The sequence below is a fragment of the Gigantopelta aegis genome, chromosome 1, assembly GCF_016097555.1.
Source record: "Gigantopelta aegis isolate Gae_Host chromosome 1, Gae_host_genome, whole genome shotgun sequence".
In the NCBI taxonomy this organism is placed as follows: Eukaryota; Metazoa; Mollusca; class Gastropoda; order Neomphalida; family Peltospiridae; genus Gigantopelta; species Gigantopelta aegis.
Window position 1 is genome coordinate 43,824,806 of NC_054699.1, and position 15,645 is coordinate 43,840,450.

Here is a 15,645-nt window from a genome sequence, read left to right on the forward strand (position 1 = left end):
TTTGAGTAAAATTCAGTATCCGTAAAATTCTGTGATATTTGTGTTTTTGTACAGTTCTTTACACTGTTTTTGTTTAAGTCTTGAATTTTTATATTGATGTTGATCATCACTTTATTTATTTGCATTACCATAGTTTGACACCCAATAGCCGATGTATTTTTCGTGCTGGGGTGTCGTTAAACATTCATTCATTCATTCATTCATTCAGTCTCTATGATGGCTCTCTTCTGGGCTTCTTCATCCTTTTCCTGAATACTGAAATAGTCCCTCAGGATTATTCTTGTCTTTTCACGGAACGTTACAATGTTAGGCAACCCTTCACACTCTGCTATGAATAGCGAATCGCCATACTTCTCCTCCAGCTTATACCTCAGCCATTTATTACTATAGGTAGCACTGTCTCCTTCTACAAGATACTCCGTCATTTTCTTTGCAAGATCTGTGACAGTCAGTTGCTCTTCATCGTTGTCCTCGAGAAAGGCACACATTCTCAAGAACGCTTGCTCTTGGTCCATGTTCATCGGCCTCCCTACCTTCCGTGGTTTCTTTGTAGTAGATCCACCACCATAGGAATTCCGTAATTTGTCCGAAAGTTAATGTCACATGAACGATGATACAGACAGTCTGCAGCATGTAAGTCCTTCCCAAAGTACGCGATTCTCCCTTGAATGGTGATTGCCCAGTCATCATTACGCTGTTTGCAATGTGACAAGATGGACCTTACAAATCCTTCCGTTTTAACAAAGCTATAGTCATCGAAATCAGCACTAGACCTTGTCTTCACCACTTCATGTCCACAGAAGAAACACTGCGTCGTGCTATCATAGGATCCAGTAGACACCCGTGTACCTCTCTTGGCAGGTGAACGATGAACGGAAGTAGCTTTCTTATGCAAGTCTATTTGTTTCTTGTTTATGTAGTTCATACGACATCTCTTGTGCACCACCGCTCCAGCAGCTACCACAGTGCTAACGCCCCTCTCAATACTGGCTTTATTGATCCCTTCAGCTCCTTTCGCACCACTCTTTCTCCGTCATCTTCTACTTCATGGCTGCATAAGGGGCAAGTTTCTTGACTTTCCATCATTCTCAGCTCTGTAAAAAAAGAAAAATCAATCGTTAGAACCGACAAAAACATTAGTGCAATCAATTTATTACAGTCATGAATGAAATCATACAAAGAAAACTATGCAGTGTTGCCAGACACTGAAAGGCGAGTCGCCTTTAACATTTTATAGCTTTGGCGGCCATATTCTTTGACGTCACATTTGGACCCTTTGTGGTAACCCTATTTTGGTAAACTTTTAGTATGTTTTTCCCTACATGTAATACTACCAAAAAAAAACAATAAAACGCTTTCTTGGAATTTGTTCAGGGTAAAGGGTTTTTTTTCGTATTTTGACTGGACTAGATAACGAAGTTGAACCCGAGATTTCTGTGCCACCTGGAAGCGACATGACCTATAGGCTATGTCGAAGTGTTGGAAATGGTCAGCAAATTGAAAAACTTTGCTGTTTATAAAGATAAACGATTCCTAAAACATGTCCAAGATATAGAATCTTTAACACAGGCTACAATAGTGCTCGTCGGCAGGTAACAATAAAATACTTTGTTAAGCCCGACTGTTAAAAGAAAAACTCAGAACATTTCTTGACGTTTCAATGTGTTACATGTTCCAAATGTATTTGTGTTATTTGTTCACAAAAGCTCAACAATCTACATAAAGAGTTTCCACTTTAATTTGGTTATTGTTGGTTTATAAATGTAATTTAACACACGTTTGTACCTTGGTAATATTAATAGTAAAAATAAAAAAATGGGCTGTTTCTTAAAACCTCAGTAAACCGAACACCCCTCTAAACCGAACATTTTATTCGGTCCCAAGGGTGTTCGGTTTAGAGAAGTTTCACTGTATATCTGACAGATACCTGTTTTTACACTATCGCCAATCATACATTTTGTTCATAGCATGAACGTAATATATAATGTACTATTTTATGCGAAACAATAGGTCTGACGTATGACAAAACCTTTGACCTAATCTAAAAACGTATCTCTACACAATACGAGCCAGTAGAGGTGCCAATGGGTTATTTTTAAATGTTAAGAAAATATATTCTGGGGGTCTTTGCTCAGTAATGCCCCTCACTACTGACCTAAAAGAACCCCCTCTTCCATAGGCCTGTATTTTTTTTTTTTTTAGATGGATCGCTTTGCCATCAACACCATGGTGGATTCCTTCACGAGCAGCGACGACTTGCTTGCCTCGGCTAAGCAATATGGGCTGGAAAACGACGAATACGTGAATTTAAAACTCGTAGAGTTACTATGTCAGGAAATTAAACAATCTGAAGAAGCCGCTGCGATGGAGATGGAACAATCTGAAGAAGCCACTGCAATGGAATGAATGAATGAATGAATGAATGAATGTTTAACGACACCCCAGCACGAACAATACATTGGCTATTGGGTGTCAAACTATGGTAATGCAAATAAATAAAGTGATGATCAACATCAATATAAAAATTCAAGACAAACAAAAACAGTGTAAAGACCTGCAAAAACACAAATATCACAGAATTTTACGGATACTGAATCTTACTCAAAACTTCAATTTTGTGCTGTATTGGCCATTCTCAAAGAGAATGTTACACCCCTGCACCACGGTGAGGTTACAGCACACGCATAACACCTGAGGAATACGACGAACTGATCAAACTGTGTGACGAACATTGGAATCCATCCCATGACGAACTGGCCAGAATTTGTATTGACGACGGGGAATGGCAACCAGAAGAACCTATCGTTACCTCCAAAGAAGAAGAAGACGACGACGTTAAACAGGGGAAAGGTCTACCATGTTCGTTTTGTAATGTCACATTCAGAAGAATGCCCGATCTAATGAAGCATAGAATACAGTGTGCACAGAGACCATCGTCGCCACCACCACTGCATCTACATCGTCAGAGCCGCCATTGAAACGCCAGCATACCACCATCAATCAAGTTGGAGGGATCGGTCCTGTTGCTACTGCTACCGCTCCAGTGACCACTGAAACACCATCTACTCCCTACGTGTTTACAAAGAAAAGTACGAGGACGCATAAGAAAACAACGGCAGTCGACACGACCTACGACATAAAGTTTGACGAACAGTGGAAAGGAAAAAATCTCAAAGATTTACACCACGATTTGCATGACACGTTTGAAGACGTTCTCAAAGAAGCCACCATCGATCTACATGGCAGCGACCCTGGACATGTGATTGTCCATCACGATGCCCTGAATTCACCGATCGTGGTACCCCTGCAACCACTATCCGAACTGAATGCTGACGTCATCTAGGGACACATTGAGAAAGTACTCCAGAGCAACGAAGACCTGCCGTTGAACGCATCTTTCAGCATTCAAGTCGGTACCATACAAATCCCGAGAGGTGGAAGGTCTGACGTCACACTGACCGATCTCAATGGACCTGACAATTTGGTTCACATGAAAAGATCACTGGTCGAAATCGTGAATGGCGACGATTTGTGCATGTCACGTGCCATCAGTGTTGCCTAGGCCAAACTGAATTGCATCTCAAGCAAGGACTGGCAAGAGCTCATGGGTGGTCCTTACCCCAAGACACTGCTCATCGATTTGGTTCTTCAACACAGAAAATGTCCTCAATCATTTTACATTAATCTTAGAAACAAAACCCGTCATGAGCAAAAAACGTTGGCTTTGAAACTGTGTGAACTGGCAGGAGTACCCACCAATCGTCCATGTAACTTGAACGACATCCCTGCCTTTGAACAAGTCTTGGGATGCCAGATCTCGTGATCAGTGCCGAACTGGGTAATACATTTCTACGAGTGGGCGACCAAACATCACATGCGTCCAGACTCTTTCTGCCACGACCCCATTTTCACACCATTGTCAACATCACTGGATTTTTTTCGGCATCCTACTTTTGCCAACATTGTTTGAAACCATACAACGACAAGACACATCATTCTTGCTCATTAACCTGCATCGTGTGTCATAGCCAGAACTGTCCTGAAACCGAAGTCCAGATGTTGTGCCATCACTGTCACGTGACCTGTCAATCGCCGGAATGCTTTCAACGTCACAAGCAACAAAAGCAAGACAAGAAGGGATGCACCATCCCCTCCAAATGTGAGAGTTTTTGGAAATGCACCATCTGCAAAAAGATGCTCGACAGAAGCGAGAGGGATCCTAAACTCCACACCTGCGGGGAAGGGAAATGTCTTTGCTGCAACAACTATGTGGACCAAGGTCATCTTTGCTACCAGCCTCCAAAAGAAATCAACGACGCCCATACCAAGTTGATCTTTTACGACTTCGAATGCCACCAGGATGAATTACTTCAATGCCGGGAAGGTTACCTGCCTAGTGGAGTCTGCCTAACCTGTGCAGGAGACAACTGCAGTCATCTGTCTCAGTGTCAACATTGCCATCAATCGTGGTGTGGCAAACAGCACATGCCAAACTACCTGGTGGCACAGACGGCCTATGAAGTGTGCAAACACGAACCAGTCACAGAAACATCCAAATGTCATGCATGCGTGTCAAGGTGTCCATGCTGTAAGAAACGAGACAAGAAGAAGAATTACTTGAAGGAACCATGTGAGCAGACGTGTGGATTTCGTCAAGTCATCTTTCGAGGCGACGGAGCCCATATTCGGTTTTGCCAATGGTTGTTCCAAGACGACCACAAAGATGTCACAGCTATCACCCATAATAACAAGGCCTACGATGCTTACTTTCTTCTGGAATACATGATTGACCAGTTGATGTATCCACAAAAAATCATTTACAATGGATCAAAAATCATGTACCTGCAAGTGAAGTGAGGACTTAACATCAGGATTATTGACAGCTTGAATTTTCTCCTCGTGAAGCTGGCTGCTTTCCCCAAGGCATTTGGTTTGACGGAACTGAAGAAGGGATACTTTCCCCATTATTTTAACACCCTAGAAAACCAGAATTATCGTGGATCGTTTCCAGAACCTAACATGTATGGTGTCAATTACATGGGATCCAAGGAGAGATCAACATTTCTTAAGTGGCATACTGAACAACAGGGAATGTTCGACTTTCAGAAAGAGATGAGGGAATACTGTGTCTCTGACGTCACTGTTCTCAGAGAAGCCTGCTTAAAATTTCAAGCTCTGATGCTGGAAGCCACTGGTGAAAAACAGATAGACCTTGATACCAAAGCTGTCACCTACGTCAATGGCATCGACCCGTTTGCCCAGTACATCACCATTGCCTCGGTATGTATGGGCATCTTTCAAAGCAAATTTCTCAAGAAACATCAGCATGTCAAACTTACAGATGCCCAGAAAATCACAGACTGGATGACGGTCAGAGAGGATGGATCCATCAAGGTGAAACCTGATTTATGGCTGACGGAAGAAGAGTTGAGAGATCGTGGGATGACCATCCTCAAGTCTGAAATTGTACCCAGTCCCATTGCTCAAGTTCCAAGTGAGGGGTACATCCAAAAAGATCAGGTCCGCAGAGTGTCCATCCAGTGGATGGAATGGGTTCAACACCAAAATCAGAAAAAGTACCAGATACAGCATGCAATCAATGGAGGGGAACATCTGGTACCAGGAAATCATTACCGACTGGATGGTTTCTGTGCTAAGACGAACACGGCCCACACGAGCGTTCAACACCATCCATCCTAGAACCAATCAATCCATTGAAGAACTGTATGCCCTAATCTGTAGACAGAGAGAAGAACTGAAAAAGAAAGGATACAAAGTCATCGAAATCTGGGAACACGAGTTTAACCATCTTCTGAAATCCAACCGAGAACTGTCACAGTTTGTGAACTCGTTAGATCTTCAAGACCGACTAAATCCCAGAGATTCATTCTTTGGAAGAAGAACGAATACCAGCACATTACACTACAAAGTCAAGGAATGAGAAGAAGTCAAGTACGTGGATTTCACGTCTCTATACCCTTGGGTCAACAAATATTGTCAGTATCCCATAGGACATCCTGAAATCATACACAAGGATTTCAAGCCACTGCATCAATACTAAGGTAAAAGTTGCCCCTCCTAGAAAACTGTACCATCCTGTTCTGCCTTACCGTTCGAATGGAAAACTCAAATTTCCTTTGTGCAGAACCTGTTCGGATCAGGAACTACAAACACCATGCCATCATTCGGATGAAGAGAGGAACATCATTGGAACCTGGTGCATACCAGAAATTCTTAAAGCCATGGAAAAGGGGTACCAAATCATCAGAGTCTACGAGGTCTACCATTGGCCTGAAACAACACAGTACAATCCAACAACACGTGATGGCGGTCTCTTTGCTGAGTACATAAACACCTTTCTCAAGCTAAAACAAGAAGCCAGTGGATAGCCCGAATGGTGTATCACCGATGAAGACAAGGACACATATATTAGCCAGTACAGAGACAAAGAGGGCGTACAGCTGGACCAAAACAAAATCACAAAGAATCCGGGACTTCGTTCGCTGGCTAAACTGTGTCTGAACAGTTTCTGGGGGAAGTATGGTCAACGTCTGAATATGAAACAGTCTGCCTTCATCCACGAAAACAATGCAGACGTTTTCTTCCAGATGTTGGCAGATCCCACCAAAGACATCATCGATTTCCACGTGTTGACAGAAACCATTTTGCAGCTTGAATATCAACACACGTCCACCTTCATCCCAGAAGATTTAAAAACCAATGTTTTTCTTGCAACGTTTACCACTTCATGGGCAAGATTGAAGTTGTACAGTGTGTTGGAACAGCTGGGCGAAAATGTGTTATATTACGACACGTAATTTTCGTGGCAAGACCTGGAGACTATCAGCCCCCTCTGGGAGATTATCTCGGAGAACTGACTGACGAATTGGATGGTCAGTTTATCACCGAATTTGTTTCTGGTGGTCCAAAAAATTATGGCTACAGAACCAATAAAGGCTCAGAAGTGTGCAAGGTGCGAGGTTTTTCCTTAAACTATGCCAATGCACAGCTCATCAACTTTGAAGCTATCCTCGAGATAGTCTTGTCACCCACCAGAGATACTACCCTCACTGTGACGAACCCATCCAAAATTTCACGAGAAAAAAGGAAGAGAAAAATTTACAACAAAGTTGAAGAGAAAAAGTACAAGATAGTGTACACCAAGCGTGTCATTCAAGACAATTTGGACATTTTATGTTGGAGGGACACATTTTATGTTGAAGGGACATATGGAGGGACAATAGAGGGACACATGCAGGGACACATTTTATGTTGAAGGAACACATGGAGGGACACAGAGGGGCACATTTTATGTTGAAGGAACACATGGAGGGACACAGAGGGACACATTTTATGTTGGACGGACACATTTTATGTTGAAGGGACATATGGAGGGACACATGAGAATGGAGGGACACATGCAGGGACACATTTTATGTTGGAGGGACACAATTAAGAATGGAGGGACACATGCAGGGACACAATTTATGTTGGAGGGACACATGTAGGGACACATTTTATGTTGGAGGGACACATTTTACGTTGGAGGGACACATAAAGGAACACATTTGAGAGTGGAGTGACACATCTGTATGATGGAGGGACACATTATAAATAGACGTCATTGAGAAAAATATTGTCAGTTCAGCAAAATCGGTTCTTAGAGATGGGTCATGCCAGAAAAGATTGTCCCGTTCCTGGATGTCAGGCCAAGAATTTATTGAAACTGTCTAATCATCTGTCTCAAGTGCACAGTTTGAAAGACAGAGTACCGTGGTTGAGAAAGGAGACATTTGAAGCAGTGAAACCCACATTACCTAAAAGTGCCATTTCGTGGAGTCCCGAAGCAGTGGTTGATCCCACACGACCTTTGTGGGAAACAGAGTTTGGCTCCATTCGAACCTTGTTCGAGCATGTGTGTATCAGGTCCAACGGGCGCTGGTAAGACTCAGTGGGTGTACAAACTCCTGAAGAACCTGAATGGCATGTACGTCAAAGACCCTCCAAAGAAAATCATGTATTGCTATGGCGTGTACCAGACACTTTACGACGAGATGGAAAAGTATATACCTAACCTAATGTTTCATTCGGGATTACCCACGCAGACAGAAATAGAAGAGTTTGCCGACGGACAACATGGACTTATCATCTTGGATAACTTGATGAATCACGTACTAGAGCACAAAGACATAGAACTGTTGTTTACTCAAGGATGTCATCACAGAAGATTGAGCGTCGTATTTATTACCCAAAATCTCTATGGACAGGGAAAGACTGCCAGAACCATTGCTTTTAACACCTGGTATCTTGTCCTCTTTAGAAATGTGAGAGATACATCACAGATCATGACGTTGGGCCGTCAGTTGTTTCCAGGACATGCAGGTGTTTTGGTAGAAGCGTACAGCGATGCCATGAAGACCCCTTTTAATTATTTGGTGGTGGATATGTCGCCCCACACCGATGACAAATTAAGACAAAACTCGGATATTTCCCAGTGAAGACTCCATCGTCTACGTCCCAAGAGTATAAATAGCACTGTATTTTCAAAGCCACGTCAAAATGTCTCAAGTCATCAAGGAGAACCTGATGTTCTTGCAGTTCTTGCTGTCTGGTAAATCGACAAAACAGAAAAGTCTGCTGTTGAAACATAACCAAGGATCAGTTAAAAACCTTGACCTTCATTATTGCCACTATATTGCACAGTGACGTTCCACTCTCCAAACAGGCATTTGAAAAGTTGAAGATACACAAAAAAGTATTACGTGTGTTGGGTGACAAGACGGTTTCTGTCAAGAAGAAGAAACAAGTGCTAAGAGCTGATATCATCGTACTCGTACAACAGAGTATAGCACCCTTGTTAAAGACAGTATAATGCAACACGTGACAAAAAACATTCTAATACCTGAAGAAAAATATATATGACTATTAAAAAGACAAGTGATGGATGTCCCACGACATGAAGAGTGTCAAGATGGAAAAGGGCAAACACCTCCCATTGTATCCAAACCCGTGGCTGATGTGAAAAAGAAGACAATGGCCCCAAAGATGATGCTGAACCCAGAGAAATCAATAAAGATGGAACCAACCATACAGAGACAGAAGCGGCCACCAGGAATACCACAACGAAAGAAAAAACTATTTAAATGGAAATCATTGTAAAGTGAAATAGAGGTCTGCTCCTTAACCCTTATATCCACTGTTTTGAAACGGGAGCAAATAAATGATTTGAAAAATGTATTAGTTGTTATGTTGATGTTGTGTTGTAGTAAAAACAGAACACAGTGCCATACCTCCCAACTGTCCATCGATTCGAGCGGGACTTGTGTGGGCTAGCGAAATTTTGGGTTGTTTTTCATTTATTTCTAATTACAATCTCTGGTCTCTATAGAGACAACAACACATGCAATGGACACACACATTGGGTTACATCGAGAGGGCAAAAACTATAATGTACAATGATTGAAATATGTTAAGGCAAACTGATACACGATAGCTTTGTTGACTACAGTATCAGAACAAAAATAATTTTGAATGTCTCTGAACGAGGATCTGCAGAAAGGCTCGGAATTGTCTCTGGTAATATTCTGGAGGCTTTCCAAAACTGTCAAAGAATTGTCCATGGTTAGCACTGTCTAACCATAACGCCACCAAGTGTTGTCCTTTCATTATCGAGGGTTCTGTGTTCACAATGAATCCTCGTGGAAAACGAGTCGGTCGGTGTTGTGGAAGTTCATGTGCAGCATAGACTCTGACGTGTCTCGTGACCGGATCGGCGTTCAGAGCACATTCTGTAAAGTGTTCATGGTTCCACGTACAAGATGTTCCTGGCTCCGTCGATTTGAAGCAGAAGGTTGTCTTCCGAGTAGATCAAACAGTTGACCGTTTCTGGTAAGGCAGAAACGGTCAAGTCCAGTCGTAGATTACCCCTTTTTATAAGATCCAGGTATCCGTCCTTCATGGTTCCAAGGTGAATTGATACAGAGCATATCCACTTCTAAAATCCTCTCTAGACACGTCCAGTCCTGTTTATTCTCTTCCTTCGAACAGACTGTTGTAGGCCGAGATGTACTGATTGTTTATCCGTGCAGAGGTCGAGCCGGTAAGGATTCACCATTCACGTACAAGGCAATCATGTCCAGATCGTACATGGCAAAATTGAATGGATTTTTGGCCATTCACTGCTTCGGCAGAGACCAGTGCCACCACAACTTTGTTGGGACATTTAGTTTGAAACAGGTGAAAATCAGTTGTCCCTTGGGTATGGAGGCCACTTTGATGTCACTCCTCGTGAATGGATATTTGGCTTCAGTGTCCTGCAACGCCTTGGCGTGGGCCGTGATGATGGTCGTATTGGGTTGCACTTTGCAGACTCTGAGGTATACGTCTTCGATCTTGACTTTGTAATCAGGATTATCTTCTCCTGCCATCAGATGGAACGAAGGCCTGGTCCGGAACAGTTTGATCTGTAGGTTGACACCATTGATGAGATAACGTTTGATGTCTAAAAAGTCTTCATACAGAGGTCCTTCCATATCCACGGTGTGACTGGTTTCACATAAAGCACCTCTGTTAGCAAGTCCCAAATTGATGCCTGTGAGAATGGCCAATACAGCACAAAATTGAAATTTTGAGTAAAATTCAGTATCTATCTGTGATATTTGTGTTTTTGCACAGTTCTCTACACTGTTTTTGTTTAAATCTTGAATTTTTATATTGATGTTGATCATCACTTTATTTATTTGCATTACCATAGTTTGACACCCAATAGCCCATGTATTTTTCGTGCTAGGGTGTCGTTAAACATTCAGTCATTCATTCTCTCTGCCGAAAACCGAATAATTTCTGAAAGGCGAACAAGTACTGCATGCCAGTAGTCACGTTCTGACTCAATTTGGCTAACTAATTGAGAGTCAACACATTTTTCGCTGTCCTTGCGTGTAAGTATGACAATCATCGCTTGTTGGTGTGCAGCGCTAGTTTCGTGAGGATGTATCAGATTGTTGGCATTCTTCCAGTCGTTAAAGCCTTGCTTTGCAAAAACTGAGTTGTCAGAAACAAGTTTGCAGGGAAAACAGAAGAGGCAACCTCTGCCAGGTGAATAGCATAACCAGTTTCTCGAAATACGATAATTTGTTGGCTTATGCACATGAATAAAGAACGACTTTTGGCAGTGTCGGGCAGTCTTCTTATTTTGGTACATTCGTGAGGAATTACAGAAATCAGAATCCGCGTGCGGGCAATGAAGCAGATTTCCTTTAGAAATCCAATATTCATGCACGTCATCAGTAATACATGGTTTCCATTCACCAAGATCAGTAGAGTAAGAACCCGTGGACTGCAATGTTTGCCCAACCTCATACTCTGATTCACTCGTTTCAGTTTCCGTCGTTCTACTCATTTTAACAGCCACTGATGTGCCTTGCTGCTGCTCCTGTTCGACTGTTTCAGTCGATATCAACTGACTATTGCCACTTGCTGAAGAAGACGGTTGCACTACTGTAGTCTCAGAGGTCTCAGAGGCCGATCCGCATGAGTTGGACCCGGCTCTTCGAAAGATATCCGTCATTTTCGGAATCTTTTTCCACAATTCTTTCTCTTTACTTTCTTTTTCTTATTTTGCTTTCCGTTTCGAATACCCTGAAGCATGGTGACATCGATAGCTATCTCTGCCAGATGCGCTCATGATACATCTGTATGCAAAGACATCAAAATAAGTTTGTGTGTGTGCAAAGCGTCAGTTGCATAGATCAACTACAGTAGAAACATGCAATTTATTTGTGTCATTAAAGAATCAGTTAAAATAATTTTAAGGAAAAGCAAACATGAGAATTGATTCTCAAGCCCGCGTTGTAAATTTTTATTCAGATCGCCCCATGCAATTCTTTTTTCATTTCCCCCTCGAAGACAGAAAACGTGAAACAGTGTCCTAGTCTACTAGTATAATGGCATTAAGTACCCCGATATTATGTATGGGTTGTTTGTAAGATGTTAATAAAGTGTGATTGAGATTCGAATAATGACTTAAAACTGGTCAAATATGGGGGGTTTTCCAGGAAATAATTTCAAAAATAAGGACTTGCGAAACCCCGATGTATCATTTTAATGCTAAATACTGATCAACAATAATAATAGTGCACCATTAAAAGAAGGTACATGGTAAAGAAAACCACAACACACCATATCCAGATATTAACACATATGCGCCAAAGCCACCAACAGGGGTCCAACTATTTACCGTCAAGACACTCCCAGTATACCATAAGGTGCCCCCAGGATACACCAAGACTCCAAAAATATTGCTTACCATTGTAAAAATAAGATTTATTGTATTAAATATTTATTAGAAAATTGCTTAAGAAATTAAAGGGCCCATTCGAAATATTTAGTTATTTTCACGTTTATTTGTAATAAATAGAGAGGTTTAGATTTCTTACGTGTACTTGTACGCCTACATGTGGTGACCTACTTGAGTGTTTTACGTCATCATTTTTAGCGCGTCACGTGATAATTCTATAAGTTACACGTCGACATAAACGTGTGGCGCCGAGTTTACACGTATGTACAAACTTGTAGAAGATAAACTTTCTATTTGTATTATTCTGCATCTTAAATTATATTGTTTTAAAACTTGAATGTATATATAACTGTTTTACAGTTATTCTACAAAGAATAGTGTCGAATAAATCATTATAAATCTCTTGTGAAACCGTGGCGTAACTGAGTCTTTATTTTGGGGGGCCAAGACCTTCGTCTGGGGGGGGGGGGGGGGCACTGCAGTTTTTCCCATCATATTTCTTGTGCACAATCAAAGGTCAAATGGGGAGGGGGGCGGCTAAATTTAGACTAAATGTAAGACCTGTAGCCTACGTGAATTTTTTCTTGAGCTGTTGATAGCAAGACGGCACAACGAGATTGAGAAAACATAAGGTGGCGTGGTCTCATCAGAAACCTTTTGCAACTCGGCTGTCGTGGGTACCTCTGACTTTGTGTTTGTGTATGTGTACGCGTGTGCATAAATATGATATATTTGTGCGTGTGTGTGTAACCATGTGGATTTTATAGTTTTAATGATTTTAGTATGCACAAAACACTTTGGCTAGGAGCTGTAGGGACATGCATTTACCTGTCTAAACCTCTGACCTCTGACCAGGGACGATCAACCAATAGACTGGCCAGCTGTGTTTGACCCAGTTGGTGGCTATTCATTGTCACTCACCTGACATTCCTTTACATGTCACGATCTGCACAGACTACACACTCTTGATCTGCTTTAAACATACACTGGGATAATTGGTGAGTTATAGTTTTACTTTTCTAATTCACTTTACTATTTTACTAACATATAAAGTACAGTTTATAAATTACAAATAAGGTTTAAATAAAGAACTACTTAAATTAACATTTACTTTGATAAAGGAATAAACTGAATTAATGTAAGTATTAGAATTTGGGCGTGGCACTTAACGCTGTAACAATAATAGTAGTAGGAAACTGATAACTACACGCACCGTCTGCAGACGGTGCCGGGGGTGTGGCATTTTCACGTGGCCTATGAATGACAGCTGGATAAGCCAATGAAATACTGTAGTCATTGAAGACAAGTGCCGCGGTTGGACTAATGTCTTACGTGGCCTATGATTTACAGCCTGATAAGCCAACGAAAATCGTATAGTCCATGACGTCAGATAATTGACAAGTTGGCAAACATCACTAACAAACCGAAGTATTCAGATCAAAACACCGATTGAACAATTTACAGAAATTAATTTACATCCATTTATTCGTAATGATTCAATAATCGCGTAGTTATAGTCGAGATGTGACGACGAGTATGTAAATGAATTCCGAAATAATGACAAATAAACAAATTAACATATACTAGCCGGCATTAATAACGGAATTTCCTTTTGTCAAAATAATGTACGTTCCGGTTGGACTTCGTTGACGCTATTCGTCAATGTACATGGTACAGTGGTACACATTATTTCAGCAGCATGTAAAGGTCGACTTCTGGCTTGTTCCCAACATAAGGGGAACAACGCTAAAAACGCATTATCCGGTAAATCGCGCACACGCAACCACTTGGCGAAATAACACTTTGCACGTGCATTTCCTGATACCCGGGCACACTCAGAACACGCGGGTGGCAATGAGTATCTCACTCCTACACGATGCCTCGGTTGAACAACGCCGATCGGAATCAAGCCATTGGCTTGTTGAATGCCGGAAACTCGCAATTGCGGGTAGCACAACGGTTCCACGTGCACCCGTCAACCATTAATCGGCTCCTCAACCGATATCAGACGACAGGGACCGTCAATGACCGCCGTCGTTCGGGCACACCACGCGTAACGACCAATAGACAGGACCGGAACATACGGTTGCGGCACCTGCGCAATCGGTTTTTGACAGCCGCAAGCACTGCCAGGACTGAAGTGGGAACCAGGGGACGACTCATCAGCGCCTGAACTGTCCGGAGACGTCTTGCCGCAGCACGACTGCATTGCCACCGACCCTACCGTGGCCTTATCCTCCTGCACAGACATCGTCAAGCAAGACTCTTATGGGCCAGGAATGGTGGGCATTTGCGACCCAGGAGATGGCGAGATGTCATCGGATGAATCGAGATTTAACGTGAGTGTCACGGACAGACGTCGTTGCATTTACCGCCGTCGTGGAGAACGTGTCGCGCAGGCCTGTGTTCTGGAGAGGGACCGCTACGGGGGCGGCGGAGTCATGGTTTGGGGCGCCATCAATGCTGACTTCCGGTCCGAACTCAAGGTGGTACAGGGAAACCTTAATGCGCAACACTACGTCGACAACATCCTGCGGCCGGTCCTCCTCCCATTGATGAGACGGCATGGCGGAAACAGGCTCGTCTTCCAGCAAGACAACGCTCGGCCGCACACTGCCAGGCGTACACATGCGTTTCTTCGTGCCCACCATGTCACTGTGTTGGACTGGCCAGCAGTTTCCCCGGACATGAACCCAATAGAGAACATGTGGGACGAGCTGGTCAGTATGATCATGACGATCGATTTAAAAAGATTTCTGATATGGATAAAGCTCAAAAGCAAGCTAAGAAAGCTCAAAATGTTGTTCAACAAACAGTTGTTAAATCTACCCAGGTGTCTTTGGATTCTAGAAATCCACCAAAAGGTTTAACTGCGGAGCCAGGTCCCAGTAAGCCTAAGTCAGGAAAAGACACTAGACTCCAAATAAGGATTGTTCTTCAGGTCAACTGAAGAAGTATGAAAAACAACTGATTCATTTAGACTATCCTTATGAATCTTTGGCTGATCTGGATGATCAGATGGATATTTCATCACAAGATAACCTCCAGTCTAAAAAATCGCCAAAGAAAAAGATAGTACCCATACTTCCTCCAAATGATGTTTTTACCATAGTTTGACACCCAATAGCCGATGTATTTTTCGTGCTGGGGTGTCGTTAAACATTCATTCATTCATTCATTCATTCCCCCAAATGACTAATTCAGTCATTCAGTGGAACTGCCGTGGGCGTAGGCCCAAATTTGATTAATTAAGTCTTTTAATTCAAAAACATAATCCTCTTGCAGTGTGTCTTCAAGAAACTTTCTTGAAGGACACTGATCATATTACCATGAGAGGATTTAACCTCTAT